This window comes from Myxine glutinosa, chromosome 1 (assembly GCF_964187855.1).
Source record: "Myxine glutinosa chromosome 1, kmMyxGlut1.1, whole genome shotgun sequence".
NCBI classification, from domain to species: domain Eukaryota; kingdom Metazoa; phylum Chordata; class Myxini; order Myxiniformes; family Myxinidae; genus Myxine; species Myxine glutinosa.
Genome location: NC_136261.1, coordinates 416,388,922 through 416,404,696, shown reverse-complemented (window position 1 = coordinate 416,404,696; position 15,775 = coordinate 416,388,922). Strand labels below are relative to the sequence as shown.

General features: G+C 51.9%; 1 pseudogene across 1 annotated transcript in view; it reads left to right on the top strand.

Annotated features, from left to right (window-relative positions):
- The first annotated feature begins 3,472 nt into the window (after positions 1-3,472).
- LOC144889617 (E3 ubiquitin-protein ligase Midline-1-like) overlaps positions 3,473-15,775 on the top strand; it is a 489,173-nt pseudogene continuing 476,870 nt past the window's right edge. Inside the window, exon 1 of the transcript XR_013621925.1 lies at positions 3,473-3,518. The product of XR_013621925.1 is annotated as an E3 ubiquitin-protein ligase Midline-1-like (transcript). The remainder of the gene's footprint in view (positions 3,519-15,775) is intronic.

Below are 15,775 nucleotides of genomic sequence, written 5' to 3'. Positions count from 1 at the left end.
TCCACCATTGACTAAGTGTGGTACGAGTAAAACCGCTTGAATCGGGTTCCAATATCTAGGTAACTGCGCGGACCACGTGTACGCAATCCACTCTGCGTACTCAAATTACACGTGGCTCATGTGAGGCTTGCTTCCTCGTTTCCGTGGCGGCGCAGGTATTTAGGTACGAGCGAGACTTGGTCCAGAAACCCTACTTTGCGCTCGCCCGGATGGGGTGTTTCAAGTCTCGGTTCTGCCAAGCCCAGCAAGAACAAGGGGATTAATCCCCCCTTGGTAAGGGGAGGAAGGGCGGCGTAGAACCGTAGCAATATCAATATTCAGCAATCATAGGAATCAGTAATGGATTTGCAATTAGTACAAGCAACCCTGGAACAAAGAGTAATATGCACCATCGAAGTATGCACAACATTACACAATAAATGTCCCAGGAATGGTCGTAGCGCTGACTGTCCGAGTTCTTATAACTGCCACGCAGCGGACAGAAGCAGCATAGCACCTGGGTTCAACTTAGATACAATTTCATTACATTGTGCACATCACAAATGACCTCAAATGGTCCTTCAACACCACTTCCCTAGCCAAGAGAGCACAGCAGCGTCTCCATTTCCTGCAACGCATGAGGAAGGCAAGCCTTCCCCCCTCCATCCTCACCTTATTCTACAGGGGTACCATTGAGAGCGTCCAAACCAGCTGTATCACTGTCTGGTACGGGAATTGCAATGTCTCGGACCGCCAGACTCTGCAGCGGATAGTGAAGACAGCTGAAAACATCATTGGGGCCTCTCTCCCCTCCATGCAGGATATCTATTACAAACGCTGCAAACGCAAGGCTGCCAGAATAGCTGACGACCGTTTTCACCCGCCCTATGGACTTTTTGCCCACCTGCCATCTGGGAAAAGGTACCGCAGCATCCGAGCCAGATCTGCCAGACTCTATAACAGCTCCTTCCCCCTATTTTTCAGGCTCCTCAACACCAATTTAACTTCCACCACCCACTTTAATTTAACTAATAGGGTTTAAACACCCTCCCCCTCCCCTTCCCCTCTCCCCCCCCCCCTTCCCCTCCCCCCCTTCCCCTCTCCCCTCACCCACTTGCGCTGCATGTATCATATACTGCTATACATAATATGTTGCTACATAAATGTTTTACTTATCAGATGTAACCTACAGTCAACTGTTCAACTCTATACATTTTTGTTTTAAAAAATTATTTTTATGTTGTCTTGGATATACTCATATTGCCATGGATATTCATCGTGTATTTACTGTATACTATCCTGTGTATTTATAGTATTGTTCTGTGTATTTATGGTATTGCGCTACACTGGTCATGTCAAATTGCTCTATGTGTAGTCTTGCTTCAATGTTTATATTGCACCAAGGGCCAGGAGGAACGTCATTTCGTTCCATTTTATACTGTATTGTATATGGATGGGATGACAATAAAGTTTATTGAATTGAATTGTAGTCCCTGGATGAGATACAACCTAATTATCCCATCGAACATAAAAAACAAAGCATTGTGACCGGATTTCGAACTTGGGTACAAAAAAGAAAAGAGCGCACTGCTCTTTGAGGTGTCAGGACCTAGCCAAATTGGCCTCAACAGCACAGGACTCAAGAAAATGATGAAATACCAAGATCGCAAAAATGAAGAGAAAAGAGGAAGAGCGCTGAACTTGTACCAGTGATTATAATCGGATTACCATCGTCCATAATATTTACCCTATTTACGCATTCGCGTAATTACGCATTTTACGGACAAATAAATCCACAACACCCCCCATTTTTGTAATGGTACAACCCTAACTTTGAATCGTGTGAAGGGTAAAGGGTAAAACTCATGAGTCTTACCTTCATGGTTACTCTTAAACTGTAAAACGTGGTTCTGAAAGTTGCTTTTCCTGATCTTATGAGTTCGTTGTGTTACAATTTATAAACAATGCAAACAAATGGAGCAAGGAAACGTTTTTTTGACTGGTAATTTGGCACCACACCCCTCCTCCCCTCTCCTCCTCCTCCTCCTCCCCTCCCTTCTCCTCCTACTCCTCCTCCTCCCCTCTCCTCCTCCCCTCTCCTCCGCCTCTCCTCCTCATCCCCTCCTCCTCCTCCTTCTCCGACTCTCCCCTCCTCCTACTCCTCCTCCTCCTCCCCTCTCCTCCTCCTCATCCCCTCTCCTCCTCCTCCTCCTCCCCCTCCTCCCCTCCTCCTCCTCCCCCTCCTCCCCCTCCTCCCCTCCTCCTCCTCCTCCCCCTCTCCTCTCCTCCCCCTCCTCCCCTCCTCCTCCTCCCCCTCCTCCCCTCCTCCTCCTCCTCCTCCCCTCCTCCTCCTCCTCCCCCTCTCCTCTCCTCCCCCTCCTCCTCCTCCTGCCCCTCCTTCTCCTCCCCTCCTCCTCATTCCCCTCCTCCCCTCCTCCTCCTCCCCCTCTCCTCTCCTCCCCCTCCTCCCCTCCTCCTCCTCCCCCTCCTCCTCCTCCTCCACCCTCCTCCTCCTCCACCCTCCTCCTCCTCCTGCCCCTCCTTCTCCTCCCCGCCTCCTCCTCCTCCTCCTGCTCCTCCTTCTCCTCCCCGCCTCGTTCTCCGCCTCCGCCTCCCCGCCTCCTCCTCCGTCCTCCTCCTCCTCCGCCTCCCCGCCTCCTCCTCCGTCCTCCTCCTCCTCCACCCTCCTCCTCCTCCTCCACCCTCCTCCTCCTCCTCCACCCTCCTCCTCCTCCTCCTCCACCCTCCTCCTCCTCCTCCTCCTCCTCGTCCTCCCCACTCCCCCCCCACCCCCATCACTACGCCACTGCTCGTGGGTTTCAGTAGGAATGTGTAATTTGTTCAGAATGCCGGCGATAACTTGCCTACTCGTGAATGACACCGTGGGATCTTCAACGTTCACCAACTAATGCTAGCACATAGGACGTCCGACTTTACGTCCATCCGAGGGACGAAGATGAACACCTTGATGAATCACCTGCCTGCGAAACACCTGGACGGCAGTTCATACCTGGGTCGGGATTCGAACCCAGCCGTCCAGGGTTGAACCTGAAACACATTTTGAAGATCGTTCTCCCGAATGAGTTCAGTTCAGGTTCCGATTGTTGAACTTTCTGAGCTCGAACATCGATCGGAGAAATCCGTGGATCGGGATTCGGGAATGATGTTTGTTTTGATAAATGATAACGAGATGAGAACGAGTTTGTTTATTTTACGGGATAATCAGAGATAACGGGTTTAAAATAAACGTTATCAATACATGAAAGGGTTTAAACTCCCGCGGAATGTTCCCTCATTCGGTTATTCTTTCACAAGAAAATAAACTTCAGGTGAAAAACAAGATGAAAATCGAGTTGATGATATTCCAAATTACCACGTGACGTGCTGTGAGACTCGAATGTGCGGGAGATCACGCCCTCGTTCTACGAGGCTGCGTCATCACGTTGTTCATGACGTCACTGAACGAGGCTCCACCCCTATGAGTTCAGTTCGCGCTCGCGGAAGTGCTTACGCGATTTGAAACTTCATCAGCAGGAGAGGTAACGTGTCCGTACTCGTACCCGGGTTCAGGAGTTATCAAGTTACTAATGAGAAATGTTGTACACTGATCGTGTTTGGGTCACTGCTAATGAAGGAGTGTGTGGAGAGTGCGATCGAGAAGATCCGTGTGGTTCGGCAGGATGACGTCAGTTTTAGGGACTCAGAGGAACCACAGAGTTCCAGGTTCAATAGTTTCACCACCGAAGGTCGATGGATGTTTTGTTTTCATGTCTCTTCATCTATTTGTGAACAAGATGTCTGAAAAAGTTGTGGACAGATACGGATGAAACATGGTGGAGACGTCGGGTGTGGGACACGGACGATTTTATTTCATACTGAAGAGCCGGGCTCTTGCTTGAGACGGACGAAGTGACGGGCAAGACACAAACTCGTCCGAGAAGATGTTTATTGTAAAAACCAACTCGGGAACTCTGAAAAGCCCGTTTATCGGGCTGCATATATATCCAAAACCAGAAAGCATAACCGAAACCGAAAGCCACGCCTCTCAGGCGAGGCGTGTTTCGGTGGTCACGTGACCGACAAGTGCAAAGGATTATAACCGCATGCGTGGCACGCTTTGGTGGTCACGTGACCAGCCACTCTGGCGCCTTGGTTCCCCGCCGGTGACGTCACCAGCTGGAGCAAGGAGATTCTGCTGCTGGTTCTCGCTTGGGGACCCATGGGTCGCTACAATACCAAGTCGAGTCATGTAAGAGCTAACATGTGGAACATATAATAAAGGGAGCGAGAGGGGGTGAGAGGGATGTAGGTGAGAGAACAACTGTGGAAAACAGGGATATCGGGAGATAAAGAGCGCTGGGCCGGGCAACATGGGATAAACAAGATGGACACCACAGGGATTTCAGGAAAGAAAACAGGGAATTGAAGGAGGTGGGATTGGGGTAGGTTTACGGGGGGTAGAAAAGATCAAGGTTTTGGATGGGGATATTTTGGATGATAAGAGATGGTGGTGAACACCTGTTTTGCAGACCTGGAGGGAGGAGTGGGACTAGTTATGCTAGTTATACTAGTTATACACCAAAGCAAACAACAAAAACGACCGGGAAAGACTTATCTTTAAGGAAGTTGGCAGAGGTGAAAATCGCACATCCACTGCTCAGAGACCGGAACCAGTAGTGATGATACCAGGTGAACATTTCGAACTTAGTTTAACTAAAACTCCCATTGAGTGATGGATCAGATGTTTCGCTCATGAAATCTCATTATAATCTCTGTTTTTGTCGACACAAGCACATTGTCATGGGACACCTGGCGCTCTGTTGTTACCTGTGTTTGTGATGATCGAGTGCACCTTCTGATGATCCTCTTATCCAGTTTGTCATTTCATTTAATACACTGAATGATTATTCCGAATTATACCGGGAGCCAAGGGGGGTCAGCCTAGCTGGAAAGTTAACCAATTTTCATGTATATAGCAATGGTCCATGTGCATGTCCATATAAGGAAATGGACGTCTGCCGGGCACATTATGGTGGGTGTGGTCAAAAGGGCCATTAGAAAGGGACCTCAAAATGGAGCTAGATCAGCTCTGTGAGTTAACCTGATGAAACCTAATGGGAAATGTTCGGCGTAGTCTGGGGTATGAATGGCCACTGCCAGACATTTTCAGTGGTGGGGTGTGCCTGCCAGATGACATAACCGGAACCCCAAAATTGAGCTAGATCAGCTCGTGAGTTAACCCGGTGAAACCTAGTGGAAAATGTTCGGCGTAGTCCGGGGTATGAATGGCCACTGCAAGACATTTTCAGTGGTGGGGTGTGCCTGCCAGATTACATAACCGGAACCCCAAAATTGAGCTAGATCAGCTCGTGAGTTAACCCGGTGAAACCTACTGGAGGATGTTCGGCATAGTCCCAGATATCACGAATGACCACTGCCAGACATTTTCAGTGGTGGGGTGTGCCCGCCAGAAACCCCCGAATGCCCCCACCCCCAAAATTGAACTAGATCAGCTAGTAAATTAATCCCGGTGAAACCTACATGAAATGGTTTGCATTGTCCAAGGTATCATGAATGGCCAGTGCCAGACATATTCAGTGGTGGGGTGTGCCTGCCAGACACCCCTGAATGCCACCACCCCAAAATTGAGCTCGATCAGCTTGTGATTTAACCTGATGAGAATAACATTGAGAATAAAATACAATGGAATAACAGCATCATAACTTTTGAAAATCAGATGTTTTATTTCAAGTCATGGGAAAAGAAGGGATTTCTAAGGTGTAACATGTCATTTGTCGTGGGTGTTGTAAAGACGCTGACGTTATCTGTTGAATGTAATACATTGCCGAAACATTTATTTCCCTTTAAGTTCGTAAAATTCCGAGATTATGGTTGGATAAATTGCGTACTTTATGAAACAGGTAGGGATTAATCAGGGAAACAATTTATAGAAATGTCAACTGCAGTATATGCTATCAATGTTTTAAACATGAAAACAAAACACTTCTTCTCATTGATTGTAGAGAGAAAAAAGCAGATAGAACCTGTTGTATTTAATCTTTGGCAACAACGATGAGCTGTGGTACTAAAACGCATGCCAGATCTCTTTTGCACGAGTTGAAATCTGAACTGATTTTTTTTTAAACAGTAAACCAAACGAAAGAAATGACAGAAGCCAGGTAGAAAGATTGTTTGACATGCTACTGTACAGAATTTTATTTCATTTGTCTGCACATTTATGTTTTGTAATGTGATAACATATGATGAAACAACAAAGTCCTTCAAATGAGGCAAAGAAAAAAAAACAAATTATGAATGACCACTTGACATTTTCTGTGGTGGAGTATGCCTGCCAGATACCTGGAACCCCCTCCCCAACTCCAAAATACAGAACTAGATCTGAGCTCATGAGTTACCAATCCCGATGAAAGTGACTGAAAATGTTCACCATAACACGGCACTGCATAGCCCACATGAATGACCACAAGCAGATGTCAGCCATTCATTCAAACAAATTCAAATTCTGTAGAGTGGTCCCCGATCAGTAATCCCCGACTTCCTCCTCTGATTCTGAGTCTTCACTCCATGCTTCGCCACCTGAATCGCTCAATAATCCATCAATACTTTCTACTTCCAACTCCGACTCGCTGTCACCTTCGACCTCCATGTCCTCTGCGTTGTTACTGCCATTCGCAAACAAACTGTCTGGTATGGCTGGCCCTTCAAACCAGGTTGTCTTCAGGATGTTGTCATTCACAGACCATCCATAATCGGTTGGTGACAAAGCGTCCCCAGGAGATGCTGTCACGGCATGTGTCCACAATGCTGTTACATACTGCGTTCGTCGAATCTTCATGTCAAGGGTCCGACGAGAAGGTGGCAGCAGCGCACAGTCGATCCATTTGATGTTTGCTAATGGATCTCCTGAATGTCAATGAAAGGCATGATTAGAGATGTTGTAAGGTATTCTAATTTTATAATGATGATCATATTCTCAGTTTCTCGTGCCTTAATTACCTGATCAACTTTGCCAGTCATTTGCATCAGTTTGTTGTATCGTGCTTCATTGACATCTCGAGTCTTGCTTTGTCCGTACATATGGCTTTTGCCACAGAAAATACAAGTCCCTTCCAACAGGCCCTGCTGATCAGACGTGGGAAGGACACTGCAGCATCTTGATCGGATCGAAGCCTTTTTGGTGGTTGGTTCATCATCAGGTGGCAGGGGTTCTTTCGGACGCTTCACTGCTGTGTGATGCTTATGACAGGAAGGGTGATAGCCGACAGTAGATTCGTGATCAATGCTTACCAAAATCTTGTGTGTGACCTCAAAGTATGTCAGATTTCAAATTTTTACCCAAGGCAGCAGCATTCTTTACTGTTGTCCATGTCCTGTCACTGAACTTTATCAGCTTGCCGTCCTCTTCTGTGCATTTGTGACAGATATAGCAGCTTGAAACACCCTCAGCGTCATTGTTCTGGAATGAAAATAGGGTCCGTTAATGTGGAGTAAAAATTAAATGGTCCAGGGACCATATGATCACATGTGGATATAACTGTCAGCTGGGCAACCGCATAATGTTGGAATCGATATGCTGTGCAAATAAATTGACCTGTAACCTTTGATCTAATAACCCCAAATCTAATGTTGCCTCTTCTTTCAAGTGCATACAGGTAAAAAGATTGACGAAAATCCTTTCAACGGTTCTTAAGACATCGCGATAACGAGACTCGGACGGATGGACAACCCGAAAACAGAAATTTGTGGCGGAGGCATAATGACGTTTGACATTTGGTTATGGGAATTCTGATTTTCACCTCTGTCCTTGAAGTTACAAAATTATGCTAACTCAGTAGACATTTTGAGAGGAGATTTCTCTGGTGGCTCTCTGGTGAGTGGTATCTTGTCAGTGCTTTAGAATGTGCAAATTAAGTTTCATTACCCTTACCTCTTGATTGACAATAGTGGATGAACGATTTGATCCTTGGGCTGACTCTCCCAAACATTGCTCTTCTGAAGTCACACATGTTTCTTCTGGATCCGTCCTCCTGGGTGATTCTTCCGAACCTTGCTCTTCTGCAGTCACACATGTTTCTTCTGGATCCATCCTCCTGGGTGATTCTTCCGAACCTTGCTCTTCTGCAGTCATCCTCTTGGCTGACGTCGATAATCCAAAGCTGAAAGAATAGAATACTGCATTGTATTAAAAAATTCCCAGAGCCAGACTTTTGCTAACACCCATTATAATAGGAAATGACAACAGTAATATTAAATATTAATTGAGAGGAATCAAAATTGACATTTATCGTAGTATGGGCATTAGCTTACCTTGAGGGAAATGGTTCATTAACATGTACAAGAATGATCAAAATGGTCCAGTCAGACACAAAAAAATATATGCCTTCATTTCCCTCAATCAAGAAAAGAGTATACATTCATTGTTTCGCTTTGAAATTAACTAGGGCATGCCCGTACTATATCTATATCTAAAATTATATCCCCCCCCCCCTCTATTTACATGAAATGGTTTGGTCCAAAGCGAACGGCTTGTGAGTACGGTGACAATCCCCCCCCCCCCTCTATTTACATGAAATGGTTTGGTCCAAAGCGAACGGCTTGCGGAGTTTGGTAAAGAAATCGCCATAGCATGCACAAACGCGCAGGAAAGCGAAAGAATCGCAAATTAGTTTTAATTAGTTTTAAAACATCGTTTAATGCCAACATAGCGGCAACATAGTTTGCCAACGTGAAATAAATGAATACGCTCTCAAATGTGCCGTCCAAGGCAGAGTCTGTTCGCCACGTTCGGCACACGTGATAGCTCGCTGCTCTCTGATTGGTTGAATCGTTTTTTGGACATAGCTCGGTAACTACTTCTCCGATTAATATGAAACCTTGAAAAGGCACATCCTCGGGTCCCCAGCAATATACCTGGCAAGTTTAAAGTATATCGGACCCGTGGTTGTCGAGAAACAGCGGTCACAGACATACAGACATACAGAGATTACTGGAATTATAGATAGATGACCGTAGACCTAAGCATATAGGCTCCACTTGTAGTATATAGTGTGAGTAACCTTGGCTGCATAAGGTTCATTGAAATATCTATATCAGTCGATAAAGTAGGCCTAATTAATGGACAAGTGGCCCTCCATATGATGGATGGACAGCATCAGTAGGAGGGTGAGGGTTAGGTGACTCCGATGCATTGTGATTAGGCCTCGGCGCTATTCTGGTAACATACCCGTACCTGATGGATTCAAAGGGATGTAAATGTACATGTACCGCTTTGCACCACCATAAACACGCTGATTTTTAGTATAGTTACAAAGGAGAGACTTCTCTTAAATCTTTAAAGTTTTAAAGCTTGATTAATGAGATAATAGGTGGCAGCATGATATCTATGGGGAGCAATTTAAGTAACAAAACTTACCTCTCAGACTGCGTCGAATATCTTCTTGGATGTGTTGATGACTGATCCTCAATAAAATAAGTTGGGTTGCAGTGCAAAGAGAACTTGACAACTTGATTCCTATTTTAAAACTGACACATATACCGGTAAAAGTGTCACAAAACGTAATACATGTAAAGTAACACGCCTGGCACCTTAATGTTGTCTAGGTTCAGGCTTGGTCAAATACATGCTATATTGATAATTGTGAGTAAATTACAATGCCACAGAATCAAGAGATACATTAGGCTTTTTCTCAGAATTCCGTCTGGCTCAATGGAGGGCAGGCATTTTGGGGTGTCTGGCAGGCACACTCCATCACTGAAAATTCATGATACACCGAGTTATGCTGAACATTTACCAGGAGGTTTCATCAGCATAACTCACGAGCTGATCTCGCTCAATTTTGGGTGTGGGGGCATTCTGGGGTGTCTGGTGGACACACCCCACCATTGAAAAAGTCTGGCAGTGATCATTCCTGACACTTGGGACTATGTCAAACATTTTCCAGTAAGTTTTACCGGGTTAACTCATGAGCTGATCGAGCTCAATTTTGGGAGTGGGGGCATTCGGGGCATCTGGCGGGCACAACCCACCACTGAAAATGTCTGGCAGTGGTCATTCATGATATCTGGGACTACACCGAACGTTTTCCAGGAGGTTTCACCGGGTTAACTCACGAGTTGATCTAGCTCAATTTTGGGCTTCCGGTTATGTAATCTGGCAGGCACACCCCACCACTGAAAATGTCTGGCAGTGGTCATGCATGATATTTGGGACTATGCCGAACATTTACCATTAGGTTTCATCAGGTTAACTCGCAGAGCTGATCTAGCTCAATTTTTGGGTCCCTTTCTAATGGCCCATCTGACCACACCCACCAGAATGTGCCCGGCAGACGTCCATTTCCTTACATGGACATGCACATGGACCATTGCTATATACATGAAAATTGGTTAACTTTCCAGCTAGGCTGACCCCCCTGGGCTCCCGGTCTCCCGGTGTGGGCTGCCGGTCCTTCTGATGATCTTCTTGTCCAGTTTGTCATTTAATTTAATACACTGAATGATTATTCTGAACTAGCCGAAACCCGTGGAACATCCACGGAAGGGAGGATGTGGTGTATGGATAGAGTGTACCATTATGGATGGCATAGGGGAAGGGGAGCGCTCATGGGATCTTCTTTTTCCGTAAAGCTCCAATTTTTTATCTTTAAGTTAAGTCCAATCAGTCCTCTCTGCTCGAAGTGCTCAGGCCATGCCTTCCCACTCTCATACTTTTATTTCTGTTCGGTGTAGAAAGAAATTGACATATCGTTCGTCTGTTTTCAACTCGTTGTCTTTAAGCTTCCTTACGTCTCGCCACCTGCTACACCTCTCTGAGTTACGAGGATTTATGCAACGCACCCCGAGTATCGCAACGTCACTCCATTTAACTTTATTAAAATGACGATAAAGACGTGAAACCCGTGGAACATCCACGGAAGGGAGGATGTGGTGTATGGATAGAGTGTACTAAAGCGCGGCGTTACGCGCACTGCTTGTGAGCAAGGAGGAAGCGGACAAGCGGTAACATATAAACGTCTTTATTGTAAGACTGCACTGTAACACTGTACTGTTCCGGGCTGGGCGCCCGGTGTATATCATGAGGCCACGCCTACCCCTGGTGCGTGGCCACCGCCCACTTGGTGCGTGGAATGATGTCACCACGCCAGTGGGCTTTTGTGTCCGCCACACTCGCCCCCCCAGAATTCCCGCGCACCTGGAGGGCCAGTTTGCGGGGCAGACAAATGACCCGGCCGAAGCGCCCCCTGGCGATCGGCGGCGTCCGGGGTGCAGGGATACCAGGTGGGATGCCCCTGGCTGCCCCTGGGATGGGTGCAGGACCGGGGGGCGCCGTGGCGGCGGGGCTGGGCGGTGCCGGGGGTCCACCCACAGGAGGGCGGCCCCGACGTGGGGGTCGGGCCACTGGCGGTGGATGGTCCACATCGAGGTGGGCCGGCTTGAGGCGGTCTACCGAAACGCGGTCAGGAGTACCGCCGATGTCCAGGGTGAAGTGCTTCGCCCCGGTCTCCAGCACGCGGAAAGGCCCGTCGTACGGGGGCCGCAGTGGTGTCCGATGGGCATCGTGGCGGACGAAGACGTACTCCGCCGTGCGAAGCTCCGGGGCGACGTGCGTCGGTGGGTGCCCGTGACATGCCGTTGGCACCGGGGCGAACCTCTGGGCGGTCTCTTGCAGAGCGGAGCGCTGCTGCGGAACCTGCTGCCGCGGACCATGGTGCCGTGGTGTCGGGGAGGAACTCGCCCGGCACCCGCAGCGGTTGCCCGAAGACCAACTCCGCCGCGGATGCACGCAGGTCCTCCTTGGGCGCCATCCGGAGGCCCAGCAGGACCCAGGGGAGCCTGTCGACCCAGCCGCCGTCGCGGAGGGTGGCCCGGAGCGCGGCCTTCAATGAGCGGTGAAATCGCTCACACAGGCCGTTAGCCTGGGGGTGGTAGGCCGTGGTTCGGTGCAGCCGGACCCCGAGCCCCTGCGCAACTGCCCCCCAGAGCTCTGAGGTGAACTGGGGGCCGCGGTCGGATGAGATGTCTGAGGGGGCGCCGAACCGGGCGACCCAGGTGGCGATGAAAGCCTGCGCGACATCGGCCGCCGTTGTCGACGCCAAGGGCACGGCCTCCGGCCACCGGGTGGTGCGGTCCACCATGGTGAGGACGTAGGTGAAACCCCGCGAGGGGGGCAGAGGTCCCACCAGGTCCACGTGGACGTGGTCAAACCGGCGTTCCGGCACCGTGAACGGGGCCAACGGGGCCTGGGTGTGCCGGTGCACCTTGGCGTGCTGGCACGCGAGGCACGTCCTGGCCCAGCCGCGGACAGCCTTCCGGAGGCCATGCCAGACGAACTTGTCGGCGATCAGCCTTTGGGAGGCCCTCGCGCCCGGGTGGGACAGGCCGTGGATGGCGTCAAACACCTGGCGCTGCCAGCCCGCGGGCACAATGGGGCGAGGACGCCCGAGGGAGACGTCGCACAAGAGGGCCGCGCCCGCGCCGTCGAACGGCACCTCGGTGACGCGGAGGCCCGTGACGGCGGTCCGCAAGGCCTGGACGTCGGGGTCAGCGGCCTGGTCCGCTGCCATCCGGGCATAGTCGATGCCGAGGTGGACTGCGTGGGCGACGGCCCGGGAAAGGCAATCCGCCACCGGGTTGTCCTTCCCCGCGACGTGCTGGATGTCCGTCGTGTACTCGGACACGGCCGAGAGGTGACGCTGCTGCCGGGCCGACCACGGCTCGGTGACCTTGCCCATCGCGAAGATCAGTGGCTTGTGGTCGACGAAGGCAGTGAACGCCCGGCCCTCGAGCAGATGGCGGAAGTGCCTGACCGCCAAGTGAAGTCCGAGCAACTCGTGGTCGAAGGTACTGTAACGGCGTTCGGGCGGGCGAAGCTGCCGGCTAAAGAACGCCAGCGGTTGCCAAGCTCCACGCACCCATTGCTCGTGCACCGCGCCCACCGCGTAGTCCGAGGCATCAGTGGTGAGGGCGATCGGTGCATCGGGCGCCGGGTGCGCATGCATGGTGGTGTTAGCCAAGGCGAGCTTCGCGCCCGTGAACGCCGTGTCCATCTGCTCGGTCCAGGTAACGTCGCCTTTGCCCGGCTTACCTCGGAGAGCTTCGTGCAGGGGGCGCAGGAGCTGGGCGATACGGGGCAGGAACCAATGGTAAAAGTTCACCATGCCCAGGAACTCCTGCAGCCCACTGATCGAGCGGGGGCGCGGAAACCCCTTCACCACCTCCACCTTGGCCGGCAGGGGGACGGCGCCGTGCCTGGTGACACGGTGCCCCAGAATATTGATTGTGGCGGCGCCGAACCGGCACTTTGCGGGGTTCACAATCAGGCCATGCTGGCCCAGGCATTCGAAGAGCGTGCGGAGGTGGCGTAGGTGCTCTTCGCGGGACGCGCTGGCGACGAGGATATCGTCCAGGTAGACGTAGACAAAATCCAAGTCGCGCAGGACGCTGTCCATCAGTCGCTGGAATGCCTGAGCCGTATTCTTCAGACCGAAGGGCATGCGCAGGAACTCGAAGAGTCCGAATGGCGTGATGACTGCCATCTTCGGGACGTCCTCCGGCCTGACGGGGAACTGATGGTAGCCGCGTATGAGGTCCACCTTCGAGAAGAAGGACCTGCCCGCCAAACGGGCGGAAAAGTCCTGAATGTGGGGGACGGGGTAGCGGTCGGGAGTCGTGGCGTCATTGAGACAGCGATAGTCCCCGCACGGTCGCCATCCCCCACCGGGCTTCGGCATGATGTGCAGCGGCGATGCCCAAGCGCTCTCTGAGCGCCGAACGATGCCGAGTCGCTCCAGGGTAGCGAACTCCGCTTTTGCCACCGCCAGCTTCGTCGGCTCGAGGCGGCGTGCCCGGGCGTAGATCGGTGGCCCGACGGTGGGGATGTGATGGGCCACCCCATGCTTGACGGCCCCCGCCGAGAAGGTGGGCCGCGTGAGGGCCGGGAAGCCGGCGAGGAGGCGGGTGAATGCGTCCGCTGCCGGAAGCGTACCGACCAACGTGGCCGGAACCGAATCGTTCGGCAAGCCGCTTGGCAAGCCGCTCGTTGAGCTGGGCAACGCACAAGCGAGCGAGCTGAACGTCTCGGCCTGGACAAGCCGTCTGCGCTTGACGTCGACCAGGAGCCCATTAGCGCACAGGAAGTCCGCGCCAAGCAGTGCCATGGGCACGTCGGCGGTGACGAACGTCCATCGGAAAACCTGCCCTCCAAACCGCAGAGAGAGGCAGCGTTTTCCGTACGTACGGATGGGCGTCCCGTTCGCGGCAAGCAGCGCGGGGCCCCCACCCGCGGCGTGCTTGTCTGACGTGCCGGTGGGAATGACACTCACCTGCGCTCCCGTGTCGCACAGGTAACGGCGCCCGGAGAAGGTGTCCGTTATGAACAGCAGGCTGCTCGAACGGCCGGAGCTCATCGCCACAATTGAGCGCCGGCCCGGGCATTTCCCGACCCGTTGAAGGAGCAAGGAACTCGAAGAGTCCGAATGGCGTGATGACTGCCATCTTCGGGACGAGCGAGCCGACACCGCCGAGGTGGGGATGACACCGCCGAGCTTCGTGGCCGAACTTGGAGTGGAACCAGCACCAGGTGGTGGAGCTGGAGGAGCGCAGCTGGCTCCGCCAGGCCGGTGGAGTCGACGGGTTTCCCCACGGTGGCGGTTTTCGCCGCGGCGGTGGGCGGGGCGTGGCGGCGTTCACGAGGTGCGTATCAGCATGCTGCTGAACTTCAGCATGCTGTAGAAGATGATGCTGTGGAACATCAGCGTCGAAGGCCGTGACGGCCACGCCAACGCTCGCCCGCGTGTCCGAAGCAGCGAAGTACTTGTCCGCCTCGGCCGCCAACGCTCGGGGTTCCGTTAGCCCGGTCCCGGCCAACGCGAGGCGAACCTGCGCTGGAAGTTGGCGACGGAAAAGTGCCCGGAATAGCGAACCGGGGGCCTCGTCGCCCAACAGGGACAGCATATGGTCCATTCGGACCGACGGGCGCGTCTCACCGAGCTCGGGGAGATCCAGGAGGCGGTCGGCACGTGCGTCGTCCGTGAGGCCGAACGTGGCTAGGAGTAGCCACTTGAGTGTCTCGTACTTGTGGCCGTCCGGTGGGTGGCGAAGGACGGACACAACTCGAGTGGCCGTGCCGGGCCCGAGGGAGGCGACGACATGGCAGTAGCGCAGGTCGTCGTTGGTGAGGCGCCGAAGCTGAAACTGGGCTTCGGCTTGAACGAACCAGACCTCGGCCTGGGCCTCCCAAAATTCGGGAAGTTTAATCGCCATTGCCATGGCGTCGTGTTCGGAAGGATCGCTACGGCAGATCCAACGTCGAGGGTCACCAGTAAAGCGCGGCGTTACGCGCGCTGCTTGTGAGCAAGGAGGAAGCGGACAAGCGGTAACATATAAACGTCTTTATTGTAAGACTGCACTGTAACACTGTACTGTTCCGGGCTGGGCGCCCGGTGTATATCATGAGGCCACGCCTACCCCTGGTGCGTGGCCACCGCCCACTTGGTGCGTGGAATGATGTCACCACGCCAGTGGGCTTTTGTGTCCGCCACAGTACCATTATGGATGGCATAGGGGAGCGTTCATGGGATCTTCTTCTTTGCAACGCACCCCGAGTATCGCAACGTCACTCCATTTAACTTTATTAAAATGACGATAAAGACGTTTCCTTATATATCCTAATTTAAAATGTTCAAGGGAATAAAAAGACCATTTGGTTTCACACCACCCATGTTCACACCACTCGACTGTCCAATCAGCGGACAGCTCGCATTGCCTTTGCCCAGCA